This window comes from Schistocerca serialis, chromosome 1, assembly GCF_023864345.2.
Source record: "Schistocerca serialis cubense isolate TAMUIC-IGC-003099 chromosome 1, iqSchSeri2.2, whole genome shotgun sequence".
NCBI classification, from domain to species: Eukaryota; Metazoa; Arthropoda; class Insecta; order Orthoptera; family Acrididae; genus Schistocerca; species Schistocerca serialis.
The window spans coordinates 467,966,130-467,984,769 of NC_064638.1; positions in this window are offsets into that span (position 1 = coordinate 467,966,130).

An 18,640-nucleotide genomic window follows, 5' to 3' on the forward strand; every position below is an offset into this window, starting at 1 on the left:
ATTGCTTTTAGCCAAGCACGAAACAATAACACTCGAAGTAAAGAAGTACACGTAGATGCAGATATTGACCATAGTCTTTGAGGTAAGAAAAACATTGGTCAGCTAGTGCTGGCAGAGATGCGTACCAGAACATGCACAATCCTGTACGCTACTGAGAGTGATTTGCTTTTGCGAGGAGCACAGTGCCAGCAGACAGGCGCCGGGCGCGATGCCGGTCACGTGCGGAGCGTCTGGCCGCAGCCTGACCGCCGCGGATACATCGCTGCCGCAGCCGCCGCCACCGCCACTGTACTGTAATTACAAGCCGGTGTCTCCCCTCCCCCGCCCCACCCTCAGCATAGGCGCGGCCGATCACTATCGTCCGGCTTCCACTACTACTACGAGGGTCCACACTGCGGCAACTGGCAGCAGTCTGCGCAAGGAGCAGCAGAACTTCCTACTATGTAGTTGTATTTGGATTTTCGCGTCTCACAATTTTCGTTGACCTGACTCCGTTACCTCAATGAAAAACTATTCACTTGTTTTTCTTGTAGTTTTAATTTTGACTGTCGCACAGAGGGGCTCGCTTTATAGTAGAGGCCTGTCCAACTTCCTGTACTAAATTGTGCATTTCTCTGTTTATTAGGCTACAATTTGTAGATCCTTTAGTGGGACGTAGAGGAGTGTTACACAGGCTGCTATTTCCAGAGGTGAAATGGAACGGAAATGCGTGGCGCCTGATGCTGCTGGTATTCCTGCACCACTTAATCTCCCCTTGGTCACTACCCCCTGCCCAGACATCAGTGTATAGCAAACCGATGTATTTATTTGTGTCCTTATCACTGCATACCTACTGCAGGTTTCGTTTTAATATTTTATTTCTAGTTTGTGTAAATTTTTTACGTGTTTCCGGCGAAATTGCCAACTGAGTAATTACTAGATTTACCGGGTGATCAAAAAGTGAGTATAAATTTCAAAACTTAATAAACCACGGAATGATGTAGATAGAGAGGTAAAAATTGACTCACAACTCACATGCTTGGAATGACATGGGGTTTTATTAGAACAAAAAAAAAAAAACGAAGTTCACAAAATGTCCGACAGATGGCGCTCGACAGCAAAACGAATTTGGGCTACCGAACATCCTAGAACTGTCGTGGAAAATCCATTGCAAGACGAGAAAGTCACGGTATGGGTTGGATTTACCACATCTACCGTTATCGGACCTTTTTTCTTCGAGGAAATGCGTGATTCTGGTTTTGTAACTGCTACCGTAACGGGTGTGAGGTACGCAGATATGTTACAGAATCGCATCATCCCCAGCCTGGCTGATAAACACCTGCTGGAACGTACCATGTTTATGCAGGTTGGCGCTCCATCCCATATTGCTAGACGCCTGAAAGATCTCTTGCGTGCATCGTTTGGTGATGATCGTGTGCTCAGCCGCCACTTTCGTCATGCTTGGCCTCCCTGGTCCCCAGATCTCAGTCCGTGCGATGATTGGCTTTGGGGTTACCTGAAGTCCCAAGTGTATCGTGATCGACCGACATTTTTAGAGATGCTGAAAGACAACATCCGACGCCACTGCCTCATCATAACTCCGGATATGCTTTACAGTGCTGCTCACAACATTATTCCTCGACTACAGCTATTGTTGAGGAATGATGGTGGACATATTGAGCATGTCCTGTAAAGAACATCATCTTTGCTTTGTCTTACTTTGTTACGCTAATTATTGATATTCTGATCAGATGAAGCGCTATCTGTCGGACATTTTTTGAACTTTTGTATTTTTTTGGTTCTAATAAAACCCCATGTCATTCCAAGCATATGTGTCAATTTGTACCTCTCTATCTACATTGTTCCGTGATTTATACAGTTTTCAAATTTATACTGACTTTTTGATAACCCTGTATATACTTAAATGTGTCCATGAAAGTGTGGCTCTGCCAACTGAATGGTTATTAGTCTTCTTACTCCTTGTATGCATTGTCGGTTTTTGGACTTGCCAAACTGTAAGAGATTTAAGATCTGTTGAATTCGTGAAGATTCTTACTAACTATTTGTACCGCTCTGAAAGCAATATTTAACATAAATTTTTGTCTGGTTATTTCCCTTGCGTACCCTGCGCTCCTCCTCTATCCAGCGGTATACAAATTTTCTTAGACGGTGCTTATACTTCCATATTGGATTTTAAATCTTCAAGTTTCTTCGTAGAAAGAATTTGTAGCTCTTTCATTGTACTGCTACAGTTTTTACTATTGTATCTAAGCAGTTTGCTATTAATCAGTCTGGTAGAGTTTTATGACTGTAAACTATTTAGTTCCTGGATAGTCAATAACGCTGGAGTTGTTTCTCCAACAGATGTTTCATAAATCTAACCTAGTGTGTTCTGTCAAAAGAAAGAGAATGTTCGTAATTCGAATGTGTTCAAACTCCTTTCGGCCCTATCCTTCCTACGAAAGACAGCCTGAGACAAGTATTGTATAGCAAGTGTATGAACTAGCCAAAGATGTAGTCAAGGAAATGGCCTTCTCCTGCGGCACACTAAGGTGCTCGCCGCGTAGAATCAACTGACTATCACCCAGAGTGGTGCCAATACCGAATTTCAACGTGGAAGGAAACAACAGGGCCTCTTGGTGTCCTACTGAACACACAGGCACTGTCGGGTGCTGACACCTACCAGGGGCGGGGAGGAGATCAACCGAGACACGACTATCGACGCATGGGTCATCAAGAGTCATCGTAGAATTCGGAGTGGGACTGAGTACATTCCAAGAGCCAACCAGAAACACCGGCGCCTGCTCGCCGGCAGTCCACCGCGGCGCGAAAGTCGCTGACATCTTCTCCTGGATGCGCAACCGAAGACCTGACTGAGGGACGTCAGCTATAATACAACATGCATTTCAATGAAGCCGAAGCAAGTGTGCAAGAACGATGACTTTTGAGCATTGCGAATAAATATCTGAACTCTTATAATGACTGACCAGCATCGTTGACGCTTCACAGGTTCCCAGCAGCTATTCTGCTTTCACGCAAGGTGACTCCGCTCGGCTCTCTGTAGATCTCTCTGGCTTATTAAATTGTCTGCGGAGAGGCTACACTTCATTTCCTTCATTTGAGTGGAAGGACTGCAACCTCCTCACTTGAACGCATTAACTCTGTGCTAAGCAAAGAGCTATAAAGCAGTTTCGTAATCATCATCGCCATCATCGTCGTCATCATCATAATCAGTGTTCTCCCCAAAGGCAGGTTTTCACTGGATAACGCTCCATGCTCTCTTCTCTTCTTACCTCTCTTCAGATACGCGTAATTTTCACATCTCTTTCACCCTGTATAACTTTATTCCTATCAAACTCCTCCCATGGACAACAACGTACAAACTGTTTGTTGGTAGGCACTCCTGTGTCGTCGTTTGTTCCCTCCAATTCTTTTCCCTTTCACTTATAACCTTCAGCAGTCTTCTCCTCTCACCAACGCTTTCCTATACTCTTAGGTATCTACCCTTTCCATCTAGTTTACCCTCTCCATTCTCATCCGCATCCTCAGGTCAAATACTTCTGCTTTTTCCCATCCTCTCGTCTCAGTGTCCACGTTTTTGCCGAGTAGAGTGCCATACCCCGGAGGAGACACTTCCCACCTCATTTGCCGAATAAAAACTCCTTTTAACGTCCATAAAGAGCAACCAATAGATTTTTATCAAACTATAATGATGGTCATAGTACCGCATATATCACTTGATAAAACCATCCTTATATCTGTAAAATAAAAGTTATCTATGAGACAATGAAGTGTCACAGCGCATTTAATCAAATCACCAGCAGAAGTCTCTTGTGTACTCAGCTTTGTTAAAACCGAAAACCAGCTTGATAATTTTCGTCTTGCCCATGATAAGAGCACCAGATTTCCAGATATCCGCTGCAATGTGAAATTCGGCCCAGACTTCTGCCTAAGTTACAAGTGACTCGAATAATGCTACACTTCTAATTATAAAGTAAGACGGAAACTCATAATGCCCTCAAATTTGAACCAAACTGCTTAATTCAGCAATGACTCACAATGGTGTAATTTATAGTTATCGCATGTTATAAGTTGGTCACATGCAAAGATAATAGTGCCATCGGAAAAATGCTCATATCGGAGCACAACAAGGCTAATGTGCTTCTGTATTAAAAGACTGTGACTGAAAAGTTGTGTACCAACTGTGTCAGCACCTGTTCAAATGGTTCAAATGGCTCTGAGCACTATGGGACTTAACATCTGTGGTCATGAGTCCTCTAGAACTTAGAACTACTTAAACCTAACTAACCTAAGGACATCACACAACACCCAGTCATCACGAGGCAGAGAAAATCTCTGACCCCGCCGGGAATCGAACCCGGGAACCCGGGTCAGCACCTGTGAAAAGTTTTCCACTGCGCAGAGGGTGGACCAAGTGTCAGGTTTTCAGCAAGCACGTGGTGTCAGCAGCCACTGGCCTTCGGAAATTTTGAATTGATTTGCAATCATCTACACATGTGTAGTGCAGACCGTACTACGTACAGTCACACGACATTTCATGTAAAAGAGGCTTTAATTAAACATCTAATGATTCTCATCTGAATGTCTTATACAAAAGAAATCATTTACGGATTTATTTATTCTGTATCCACTTTATAATTTATAGCTTTTAATGCAACGATGTTCACCAAAGAAACGGAGCATTCAAATTGTTGATTTTGATGGGACATGTCATTTGAGGTATTCATGTGATCTATGACTATAAGAATTCAGATGACAAGATCAATTTAAATGGATTTTAATTAAATTCAGTGTAAATTATACAGGTGTTTCACACTCCACGTTTCACAATTCTAGAGGTTGTAGAGATTACTTAGTAGATCAAAGTTTTACATATGAACCTATGTCTGGAAACAGTTCGTTCTCATGTTACAAGAGCTACCCAGTCACACTCTGGATGTTTCTTACGCAGTTCACCTGTTATGGTAAGCTACTCACATTCATGAAAGGTGTGATGATTTGAGGTCACTTGGCTTCCTTTGTTTCCATCTGCCATGTTTTCGTGCTTACCGGTGATGCATCAGTTAACATTACGATGACTAGTACTGCAGTAGCAGGATGCCAAAATACACATTCACAGAGTACACAGACGTGTTGTTAATTAACGGTGAAGCTAGCCTTAATTGAACAGAAGCTCAGCTCCTGTGCCACGAGTATTTTCGAAACCGAGTGACTCCAGTCCTGTGTCACGAGTACTTTCCAAACCGAGTGACTCCAGTCTATCCCCAATTTGTTAGAAAAAAACAATGGCTGGGGAAAAGTGGGATATGCACAAGCGATAGAACAAACTGTGTAAGGTGTCTAACAAATAACACACTTTACACTGAGTTCCTGAAACAAGTCTGGTTATATCGATACGAAACACGACATAGTTACGTGAAATTGTACAGATTTATTAATATGCAGATCGAATAAACAACCCGGCATTTCGTGTATATAAACGGCTAACACTCACGCTAGTAATTGCACACAAGTAATTTCCCAGGCACAGTTCTGAGGGAAGGAGAATTTTATGATGGTTCAAATGGTTCAAATGGCTCTGAGCACTATGGGACTTAACATCTATGGTCATCAGTCCCCTATAACTTAGAACTACTTAAACCTAACTAACCTAAGGACATCATACAACACCCAGCCATCACGAGGCAGAGAAAATCCCTCACCCCGCCGGGAATCGAACCCGGGAACCCGGGCGTGGGAAGCGAGAACGCTACCGCACGACCACGAAATGCGGGCCTATTATGATGGAATGCCTAGCCTGCGTTTGGTTAAAAACCTCACAGAACGCCTTCTAGCATTCACAATGAGACGCCGGAGCCACTGTGTACGCCACTGATAAAAGGAGCCCTTATTTCTGCTGTTAACAACCCTTCGGAAAGCCTCTCTGTAGGGACATGGCCAGAGATGGCAGATAAATGTCCAGAGGAAGCCAGCTGAAAACATTGGTCATTCACTGTAGCTACCGGTGTTAAAATCTTGCTTGAAAGGAGAAGCTGGTAACATCAGTATTACGTAGAAAAAGTGAACTCTGTCCTACAAAAGAAACAACGCCTGTTAGAGGCTACAAATAACTCTAGTGGATGGAGTTATAAGAAATACGAACGCTCTGACTGACCTGAAAGAAGACACATGGCTACCAGCTTTGACATAAGCAAATTGTAAAGAAAAAAATTCGCTTGTAGAATGAAGGCTTTCACGACCGGGTGAGATGGCTGTTGATATACTTTCCGGGATGTGAAAGTTCTTGGACCACGACCTCACATCCCGGAAAGTATATCAAAAATTCGCTTTTTCTCTTGCAGCAAATGTTCGAGTGTTTGAGCAAGGCGACTCACGTCACGCTAAGACGACTGCGAGAGTCATTACGTGAACACTTGTTCACAGGTGCGCCTTAACTCATAATGAGTCAAACTGCAAAGTCTACTAGTACAGAGAATTGCACCGAACACTGACAGTTGACATTTGTGAGCGATTTGAGGGCGTCAACGAACGCCATATTCCAGCTAAATAGCCTGTACCATGCCAATTAATTTAGCTAGGGAACAACTAGAAGTCTCTGCTTCACCAAAACTCTAGGAAACTTATCAGACTGGAGTTTAACAACTAAGAGACATTTAGAAGATTCTCAGGCTCACAGCTCGCCCCGACAGCCGGCACTGCAGCCACCGACAAAAGATAAAGAAGCGCATTTGCGCTGTGCCAGAAAGAAACATTCAATTGACAATCAGAACTATGGTTGTCTCCACTGTCCTATTTTTTTGTACATTCAACCATGATCTTTAGTAAAAGATATTCACAGTTGTTGAGCTTAATTGAAGCAGAAACGTGAGATATCCGATTTAACGGAAAGAATAGATCAGCCATTGTAGAGTGCTTTATAACCTAATGTTATTGAATTATTTAATTCATGTATCTGGCCACAACTGTATTTAATTTGTTTGTATTTTATTCACAGCCAAACATGGTCATCAGCCATCGTACTGTTAAAGATCGTTAGAATAGTTAGGAATTTCGGTTCGTTATTATGAACACCCCTTATCAATATTTTACCATACTGTACACATTATAATATATCACGAGCCGTACTTAGAGTAAAAATAAACCTTAATTACGAAATTCTAAAATTTTTCATGCTAACATATAATTACGCCTAAACCCGTACACTAATTTCTGTTAGCGATAACGTTTCTCTTACAGGGAGTGTAGTGGAACCGACAATCAGATCATTGTCTGATTACATCACTGTCTATACTGCTGCACTTTTCTGAACTCAGCATGTGTGAGATGGTATCTTCCTACCTTGCAGGTCATAGGTTCAACACCAAATTCCTAAAATAGATAGATCAGAACTAGTCTCACACATGTTAGAACTGTAATGCTCCAAGAAGGCGACGCACAGTCGTACTGGAAGAAAAAGTGCTTCATTAAGTTGAAAAGAACACATCGATGAATACTCGAGCCAATGCATGTGACCTGCATGTGTCCCACTCATCTGTTTGGCGTGTTCTGCATAAACAAACTCCACCCTTATCACCCTCAGGAGGTGAACGCCATTCCCCCAGCGCGTTTTGTGCCTCGTGTCAATCTCTGTAATTGGTTTTCATACCATTGTGTCAGTTGTCCTCAGTTTCTACAAGGAATCTTATACACCGATGGAAAAAATTTCTGAATGCTCGAAATAGCCACTTTTGGAATCAATAAAACTAAAACGTCACGTGTACACGAAGATTTCAGCACACCTTTGGCTTCAGTGTCTGGAAAGTTATCTGCAATGGTCACGTGACTGGGCCATACATTCTCCGCCCCTCCCCCTCCCCCCCCCCCTCACCAAGCAGATGCCAGATACTTGATATTCCTGAAATAAGTGCTTGCGGAGTTTCTGGAAGATTTGCTACTGGACATTCGGCACGAACTGTGGCTCCAGCATAATGGCGTAACAGTACATTCCGCAGTTCGCGTCCGAAACGATCTGAATGTGGATCGACTGAGGTGGAACACATGTTTGGCCACCAAGATCGGCATATTTCACCCCTTTGGGCTTTTTCTTGTGGGATCACATGAAGAGTCTTGTTTACAAGACCCTTGTCCAGTCGGAGGAAGACATGCTTGCACGGATCATAGCTGTGGCGTTAACCGTGCACCATGCATCATGTTGTACATTGTTTACGCGATGTTACGTCGCAGTTACATTTTGTGCCCCGAACGTGTTGGTCATCACATTGAATTGCGGTTGTAGTATTACAGCGAATAGGAGTTAAATCTGTATATCTTGTCGTTCTTGAAAGATGGAAACCAACTGTGTGCGGGCATATGTTCCTAAGTAAAACATCGTCTATTGCCTCTACAATCTCTAGAAGTTTGTAATATGAATTGTAAAACACATTGTATATGACAACAACACCTTGTGTATGGCAACAAATACACTGAGAGCGTGTACGTGTTGGCATCGGTTAGTAGTAAATACAGAAACTATGTAGACTGTAAAATTTTCATTTTTACTAGCCTTTTTTAGTATATAAAGTTTTTACCGTTAGTGATCGAAGACACAAATTCTGATTACGGCAGTGAAAACAGGAGACAAAACCTGATTAAATGATATGGCATTAGTAAGTGTAAACTAGATAACAGAAGACGATGAGAGATGAAGAAGGGGATAGTTTTGGGAGGGGCTGGCCCAGGCTTTGACAGGTCTGCATCAAGATTCCTTGTGGTCTGTCTGTCCGGTCGGTATTTGACGGTCAGTCTGGCTCTGATTTGGCACGTGCAAGGGAGAATGGCTTTTGACGTCTATCGGTCAGTATGTGGACTAGTTTCTGGTATGATCGCAGGACTTGGAATTATTCTGGCTCAGTTTGAACTCTGATGATTATCCATTGTCCCACAGCTGTTAGTAGAAGCATTTTTTGAATTACATATCTAATCGATGTACAGGACAATTAATCGTTTTGTCGGTTAGCTAGCTTTTATACTTATTTGTAATTTTCAGCTGTGAACACAGATCTGTGTTTTTCAAGTAATTTATATCAATTAATGTATGGTGCATCCTTGTCCACCATTGGGGACCCGAGTCATATTATTCTTTGCTGCTGTTTAGTTTATCAGAGAACAATAACCTGTGTTGATTGGACAATACTTCAGGTTTGTGAAAACTTAAATCATTTGTAGTTGAGTTAGTGACTGTACCTGTGTTTCAGCCTAGCATTTAGTATGATTCTGACCAGTTGTCAGGAACGCAGTTTTAATTTAAATGTAAAGCGACGCATTTTAGTTAAAAATCTGTCCCTGGGCGAACGAAAACAAAGTCCCAAGCTCGTTTCGCGTTCATTCGCATTGCAGATCCACGGGATAGAAAAACTCCATGACTTTCTTGCACGTCTAAACTCCATGCGTCGTAGAATTACATTCACTATGGAAACCTAGGCAGAGGGAACACTACCATTCCTCGACGTCATGGCCCAGATAAGAAATGATGGTTCCCGGGCCAAAGTGTTTATCAAAAGAAAATGCACATTGACAAGCATTTAGACGGCTACCACCACCCCACGTAGAGAATGTCGTCAGAAGAAGAGTGTCTACTACGGGCACACTCAGAACAGAATGGCACATTATGCGCGCTCTGCATGTCATCACTACAGTACAGCCTATGGAGACGGAAGAAGTTACGAAGGAAAAGGCAGGAACTGTCTTTATACCGTACAGAAGGGTGACACTAGGTAGAATCAGGCGCTTACTGAAAAACCTGTGGTGCAATATGGAAGTAACTCATGGATCTGAAAAAAAGTAACGTGATAAAAGTAAATTAATAGTAGCAAAAACGAGATTTCGTGACAAAGTCAGAGATGTTACTAGGGAAGGTCTTATAAGAAATAAGGATATTAGGACTGAGCTACATATTTACGGTATGAATCAAAAGACTGACGAAAATAAAACAATATAGAAACATTACTTATACAGCATGAGCGTAGAGAGTATCCCATGTCAGGTCATACTGTGCCAGTCCAGATGAAGAACCGACGTTGGAAGACCCAGAACGTGGTGGAGAAGATGTAAAAGGCCCAAAGTGGCTAAACCTTACAGTGTAGAGAAAGAAGAAGAATGAAGGAATATCGATTAAGAACAATCTTTTGTCCATCTAATACACTGGTGTATTAAAGCAACGAACCACTACATCCTCGTCCTACATCTAACTCCCGGTATAATCACACAACCTATCAACAGATGTCCGTACGATAGTGTTATGCACGGAATATAGCATTCCGGTCAAAGAACAACCACGTCACGTATTTGCCGTGTAGTCCAAATTCACGATCACTGTGTACATCGCTGTGTGACGGTGCCATGTGGCACAGTCAGGACGCCTAGCAGACTCTTAGCGTTGCAGGGACATAGGAAGAACGGAAACAGGACAATCGCAAACTGACGTGGCCCGATGGCTTCATGTCGACCGTTCTGTTTATAGGGAAAGGAACTGTATCCCGAGGAACTGAGCAGAGCCATAAACATATGACATCTGACACCGAGGACCGTTTTTTGGCTGTAAGGGCACAACTATAAGGCCTTAGACTATACGGCAGCTAGCATTTTACCTCACATCACACATGTGGCGTGCTGTATCGCGGCAAACGGTGTACAGAAGGCTTCAGGAGAGCGGCCTTTATTGTCAATGACCTGCTGTATGTCTACCTCTCACGCGTCTTCCAGAAGGCAACGTCTAGAGTGGCGTCGTAAACATGCCACCTGGATGGTAGAACTGTGAACAATGTTCTTCCACAGATGAGACCAGAATTGGTCTGGAGAGTGAGTCTCGACGGAATCGCACCTAGAGGGAACATCGAACATGGTCCCGAGGTCAAACATCGTGGGAAAAGAACAATACCAAGGAAGGTCCCAAACGGTGTGAGCAGTGATTATGTTGACCAGTCGAGCACCACTTCATGAACTTGTTTTTTTTTCTTTTTTTCCTTTTTTTAGTGATGAGCCTTCTGACTGGTTTCATGCTGCCCGCCATGAATTCCTTTCCTAAGCCAACCTCTTTATCTCAGACTAGCATTTGCAACCAATGTCCTCAATTATTTGCTGGATGTGTACCAGTCTCTGTCTTCCTAGACAGATTTTGCCCTTTACAGCTTCCTCTAGTAGCATGGAAGTACTTCCCCCGTTTCTTAACAGATGTCCTATCACCCCATCTCTTCTACTTTTCAGTGTTTTCCACATATTCCATTCCTCTCCGAGTCTGCGCAGTACCTCCTCATTTCTTACCTTATCAGTCTAACTAATTATCAACATTCGTCTGCCTTACCCATCTCAAATGCTTCGATTCTCTCCAGTTACGGTTTTCCCACAGTCCATGTTTCACTGTCAAACAATGCTGTGCTCCAAATGTACATTCTCTGAAATTTCTTTTTCGTATTAACGCCTATTTTTGACTCTAGTAGACTTCGTTTGGCCCGAAATGCCCTTTTTGCTAGTCTGCTTTTGATGTCCACCTTGCTCCGTCCGTCATTGGATATTTTGCTGGGTAGGTAGTAGAACTGCTTATCTACTTCGTGACCATAGGTTCAGATACTAAGTTTCTCACTGTTCTCATTTTTTCTACTTCTGGTGACTTTCGAATTTCTTCGATTGACTCTCAATCCATATTCTGTACTATTTAGACCGTACATTCCATTCAGCAGATCGTAGAGTTCTTGCTCACTTTCACTCAGGATAGCACTCTCATCAGAGAATCGTATCATTTATATCCTTTCACTTGGAATTTTACTACCACTCCTGAATCATTCTTTTACTTCCATCACTGCTTCTTCGATGTGCAGATTGAAAAGTATGGACGAAGACTACATTCCTGTCTTACACCATTTTTAATCCTAGCATTTCGTTCTTGATTCTCCACTCTCATATAATCTCTTGGCTCTTGTCCATGTATATATTACCCGTCTCTCACTGTAGTTTACCCCATTTTTCTCAAAATTTCGAACATCTTGCACCATTTTATATTGTCGGACTCCTTTTCAAGATCGATAAATCCTACGAACGTATCTTGAGTTTTCTTTAGTCTTGCTTCCGTTATCGGCCTCAACGTCAGAACTGTTCTCTGGTGATTTTAGCTTTCCTAAAGCCAAACTGACCGTCACCTAATACAACTTCAGTTTTCTTTTCCATTCTTCGGTATATTATTCCTGTCTGCAACCTGGATGCATGAGCTGTTAAGCTGATTGTGAGATAATTCTCGCAATTGCAGTCCTAGGAATGGTGTGGACGATTTTTTTTTTCGAAAGTCAGATGGTTTGGCGCCAGACTCATGCATTCTACACACCAACTTGAATACTCAGTTTGTTACCACATTCCCCAATGATGTTAGAAATTCTGGTGGAATGTTATCTATCCCTTCGGTGTTATTTGATCCTAAGCCCTCCGAACCTCTTTAAATTCATATTCTAATACTGGATCCCCCCATTTCTTCTAAGTTCTATTTCTTCTCCTATCACACAAGAAAAATCTTCCCCTCATAGAGGCATTTAATGTACTCTTCGAACATATTCTGTCTGTCTTTTGCATTTAACAGAGGAATTCCCGTTGAGCTCTTAATTATACCACCTTTGCTTTTAATTTCACTCAAGGTTCTTTTGACTTTCCTATATGCTCAGCCAGTCCCTCCGACGATAATTTCTTTTTCGAGTTCTTCACATGTTTCATTTAGCCGTTTCGTCTTAGATTCCCTGCACTTTCTATATATTTCATTACTCAGCGGCTTACACGGTTGAATCAGCAAGGTATAAACTGTTGTTAGGCATCGTGACGAGGTCTTGGGACCTCACCTGGGGATCTTGCGAGGTGCTGCGTGCTCAGACTTCGTACTAATGGACGATAATACTCGATCTCACAGAGCATCGGTGGTTGCTATTTTCTCTGAAGAACTTGCACGATTTACGTGGCGCGCTCGCTCTCCAGATTTGAACCACGTGAAGTTATTTTGGGATGCACTAGGGACACGGGTTGAATCACATTAGCATTCGCCAACCACTCACCAAGACTTGTGAGCAGCTCTGCAGGAAGAATGGGCGTTATTGCCTCAACATAATATTGATGACATCATTTACAGCATGCCTCATCGTTGTCTGGCTTGTACTGATGCCAGGGGTGGTCATACTCCATACTGAGAACATCAACCAGTATTCGGAAAGTGTGTCTAAATTGGTTAAGTCTACCGTTACGCATTTTTCAGTTATTTACGTTCTGTATCCTTTAAATTATTTCTACTTCACTACCACCTATTCATACTGTTTTGTGGTAGAATGAAGGCAACTTCGCAAAATTTCTGCTTGTTGCTTTAATTTTGGACACCAGTGTGTAACACGGGTATTTTTGGGTGGTGACATACACGACCTCGGATTACGGAAAGGTGGGGTATAATATATTCCTTGTCTACGTCAGAACAGTGCACGGTACAGATCATTGCCTAGAACTCCTGCGACTAATGTTTCCTAATAAATCGGCAGTCACCTAGCACTGTTTTTTCGAGACTAATGCAATGGAATACGAACGCCTCAGAATTTTAAGACATACAACGGAACACTGGGACAGCGCCCTCCTGTGCTGCCTACATACGGAACGGTCGTCAAGAGACGCGATGTAAGTCGTCCGTGGGCCCTGGGATGTCAGGTCGTCAGAGCACGTGATAAGGTCGACATGCTTGATAGCCGAAGGATAGTGCTTACGAATTATTCGATCTACTAATAATGCGCCAGGAGAAACTGAAGAGCCACACAGCTGGAATTTCTTGGATCATTTGTTAATGGAAGCCACTGATAAATACCAGACATGGCATAGATAATGAGGTGTGAGAGAGAAATCGTGAGGTAATGTCGTAACAGTAGAACATGTGTGGTTACCTGAGCGTCAGCACAGGAAGAGGAACTCAGTCACACAGTATTTGGGTGTCAACGACTGAAGGAACACTGCAGACTAAGTGGGAAATACTTCTGGCTACAAAGGACGAACACTCTTTTCTATTCTTGACACATTATCTGAGATATTCGAATTTACGTGCCACCTAAATATAGTAGCTTCCAATTAAAAGTGACATTCTGATAAATTTGTTACTGTAAATATATAAGGATCGCTGAAAATATAACTTCGTCGCTACTGAAGAACAGTATCTGGCAATGCTGTGTGTTCTGTGGAGGCGAGATCTGTAAATTTCTATCAGAGGAGAAAATTGCTGTTGAGCTTACACAAGAGTGAACTACCAGCAAAAAGACTGTAATTTAACCTCTCTAATTAAAAGCGCAGTGTTGGTTCTACATGGGAAATAGTATCAGGGTAAATCGACGTCTTCATATTCTGATCGCAACAAAATTCACTGAAGCAAGAGACTGACTTTATGCATGTTGTAAGACGTCGTGGTCTCCTGACCTTCATTGCTTACATACTCCGCCCTGACAATCATATTCTGCACATCAAGACGCTTCATTCGAACCCAAACTCGATAAGATAAAGTCAATGTTGTATGAATTCATATAAACTATATGCAATTAACAAGTAAGCGCACCATTGTTGAAATACTTGAGGCTGGTGTACACACATACATTCCAGACATGACGGTCACAGAAGCTTTTAGTTCAGGAGAGAAACCGCACAATGGGACGCCGGTCCCTTCAGAGGATGACCCAGCCTATGTCGGTCGGTGACCATCCATGTAGTGTACAGTGTGGGCCTGAGTGAAAGGGGGGAACAACCCTGTGTTCGGCTTAAAGGCAAATTCCGCTACATTGTGTGGGAGCAGTCAGCCTACGCATTCCTTACATATAGCATGCAGATTCAGAGATTTTCACAGCTAGTGAGCAAACGCCAAACGCCAAACGCCAATGCTACAGGGTTCCAGATTGGTTGCCTTAAACGAAGCGTCATTCTCCCGTTTTAGAAGAGCAGTGCTGATTGGCAGACGATATTTCTGACGCCTTGAGCTGAAGGAATGATGGAAGAGACCGAAAGATATACCCCCTTCACGTCTGGTGTGGAGAAGTGCCGTTCCGTTGTCGCTCTTGGAGCGAGGAAGAAGTCTCTCCACAGTACTTCACTGGGAGAGCACCTGTGTCGAGAGTGAATCGAAGTGCTACTCTATATTGAGTTCTTGCGATTAACCGTTGTTCACTGTGTTGGCCGACACACTTATTGTGCGGTGTGAACGGACAGAGTTATAGTTAAACCCCTGCGAGCGAATTTTGAGTGGCATCGTGGTGGACTGGTTATCTGACCGGTGTACCACACCAACAGTTAGACTAGGGGCGAATAGGAATCCTTGACTTCATCAAGGCATAGGGAGAGTTTGATTGGTGAAGGTCAATCCAGATAGATCGAGAGTTATCTTATTTGTCAGCAGCGAGCGGCGCAGACAGCAGTCATCGCAGCTTACAGTATTGTGCGCTACAGCTATTGCGAGCCCCATATTTCCTCGACAACAGTACACTTCACTGCGTTTCACGCACGACAGCATCGAGCATACCTAGCAACATTCTAAAGGATAATTATTCAAGTTGAGTAGATGTGCCTCTCAGCGATTCTGCCAAGTCTACAACCATCTTAAACTTTGTACAGAAATTTCATTAGCGAACCCTATCCTTGAGAGGTAACTTCACATTCCAAAAAGAACCAGGATATAACATGTTCAATTCATAACTAAAATTGCCATTGTGATATCTCAGAATTTTTGCAAAATAAATAATAACTTTCGTTAGTTTCATGTTTTTCTTACACTAACACTACTCCAGTACCAAAGTATCCCACTAGTTATGTAAGAAATTTTGTGAATTTTTGTGTCATTTCCTTAAAGCAGATGACTCCAGAAGATATTTATTGCTGAAAGTTTTTCAGGCATTTCTCTTTAGAACGTTAGGATCGTCTGTCTGACTTCTGTAGTAGTGTGGGGGTGGAAATTCCATCTTGCAGGAGCCACAGGGTAAAGGGTACCTCTCAGATTAATCCGTTGCGCAGAATAACAGAATAACATATCAACCCCACACCTCAGAATGTTCTTGTATAAAGTACCACCGTGTACGCGGACGCAGTGTTTTAAAAATTGCCAGACGCTATTCTCTGACATTATTCATGTGAATAATGCTAACTCACTATTGCTCCAAGTTTTTTACTGTCTTATTGCTTAATTGTAACGTGAACGAATATGTCTGTTTAGTGATGACAGCCTGCATGAATTTTAGAAGATTTAGAAATGTTTGTTTCATTTAGTACTTAACCTTTTTCATTAAGTTTATCAAGACATGTGACTCTAGACTCTTGCCAAGGAGAACAGTAGTAACATTACTAATTCATAAATTCTTCTAAGTAATTAATGTAGATAATATGGATCATGCTCAACACCACAGCTGACACTAATGTTCGGGTTACTAAAAATCACCTTAGATGTAGCACTTCACATGTACTGTGTTACGACTTATTTCGTTCGTTGAACATCTTCAGTTGACCGAATGTGCTAAAGTCAAGGTTTTCATAGGATTTGGTTTTCAACATTACTTACGACAAGGAGACCATTTATATCATGATGTTAGCACAACTCAGCAACCTGTAGTTGCTAAATAAACGGAAGCGTGAGACAATAGATGTTTTATAATACAGGTGAGATAGATTTTGTATTCATTAAGTTATCTGTATGAATCCCAACTCATTTCGATGTATTAATATGAGTGTCTATTACTTTCACCTCTTCTGTCATTCCATACAATTCTAGGGAGCAAGGAGCAGGTGTCAAGAAATACTATCTGAGGACAAATATCCCAAAATCTACATTGGACAGTAATGTGGGCTGTGTTGTCCTTTCACCATCATGGCTACTTGCATTCTGCCGCAGAGATTTTCGGTGAGGCATCTCAACTTCTGTGCGGAATGATAGATCATTCTTCCTCACTCTTCTCAGTTCGAAAATAACAAACTTCCTTGAGACTGAGACATAAGCTTGTTCACGAATCGGCACGGTTTCAGAAAGCGTCGCTCGTGCGACACTCAGCTTTCCGTTTTCTCACACTATATACTGCAAACTATGAATGAAGGGCAAAGGCAGATTCCATGATGGAAGTTCGCAGATTCCGTTTTGCTAGATTTCCTGAAAGCATTTGCAATGGTACCCCATTGCAGGCTGCTAACGAAATTACGAGGATCTGGAATAGGTGCACGAATATGTGAGTTGCTCGAAGTCTTCTTAATTATTAGAAGCCAGTATAATGTCCTCGACGGTGAACGTTCATCACAGATAATGGTATCGTCAGGAGTGCTTCAGAGAAGAGCGATAAGACCGTTGTTGTTCTCTCTCTATATAAATTATCTGGCAGACAGGGTGGGCAGCAACCTGCTATTATTTCCAGATGATGCTGTGGTGTAAGGTAAGGTGCCACAGTTGAATTGCAAGAAGAACAAATCCGTATTGTTCGGTTGCAGTATTACTAATGTCCTGCTTGACACGTTCAAGGCGTTTTAATACCTGGACGTAACGTTGAAAAGCGATATGAAGTGGAGCGAGGATGTGTGAACTGTGGCAGGGAAGGCGAATGATCAACTTCGGTTTATTGGGAGAATTTTAGGAAAGAGTGGTTCACTTGTAAAGGGGACCGCATAAGGGACGCTGGTACGACCTATTCTTCAAAACTGCTCGACTGTTTGGTATCTGTACAAGGTCGGATTAAAGAAAGACATCGAAGCAATTCAGAGACGGGCTGCTAGTCTGGTACCAGTAGCTTCGAAAAACACGTAAGTGTTACAGAGATGGATGGGGAATTCAAATTGGAATCTCTGGTGGAAAGGCGACGTACTTTTCGAGATACACTATTCGGAAAATTAGGAAACCGCCATTTGAAGCTGAACAGCCAGACGATTCTACTGCCGCCAAAATACATTGGGCATAACGGCCACGATGATAATTTTCGAGAAACTGAGGCTCATACCGAGGCATATAGACACTTCGTTCGGCCCTCGGTCTATTTGCGATTGGAGCAGGAAAGGAAATGACTAGTAGTGGTACACGGCACCCTCGGCCAAGCACCGCATAGTGGCTTGCGGAGTATCGGTGTAGATGTAGATGTAGAAGTGCCGAAATCAGAGCAAATAGTGAGGTTGGACGCTGGGGTGTACAGCAAAGTCACGGTCCTACCCTCCGCAAAGGTGACACATTGGTTTCAGGTCGGGACTTTGGGCAAGACAGTTCGCTTGAAGATTGTCATTGTCTACAAACGACTGCGTCACGGAAGTTACTATATGAGGACGTGCATAGTCGTGCTGACACAAAGATCGCATCCGAAATGTCTTCTGTTCCTCACAGTAAATAATGCTGTAAAATATGTTCATGTCCTCCCGCATTTAGCATTTCTTAAGCACGATCATATGACCACACCCTAAGCACGAAAAACACACTCATACAATAACACCTTGTAAGGGGTCCGTAGGCCCTTACTATAAGTTTGCGACAGCACAGGTCGACAGGACAAACAATCGATAGGGTGTGTCGGGTGGCGAGAGCGAGTGTTGAGTCAGTCAGAGTGTGGTACACGCTGCGGGCCGAGCCGGGTGGAGGTCTGTTGCTGGAATGCAAGACCGTACC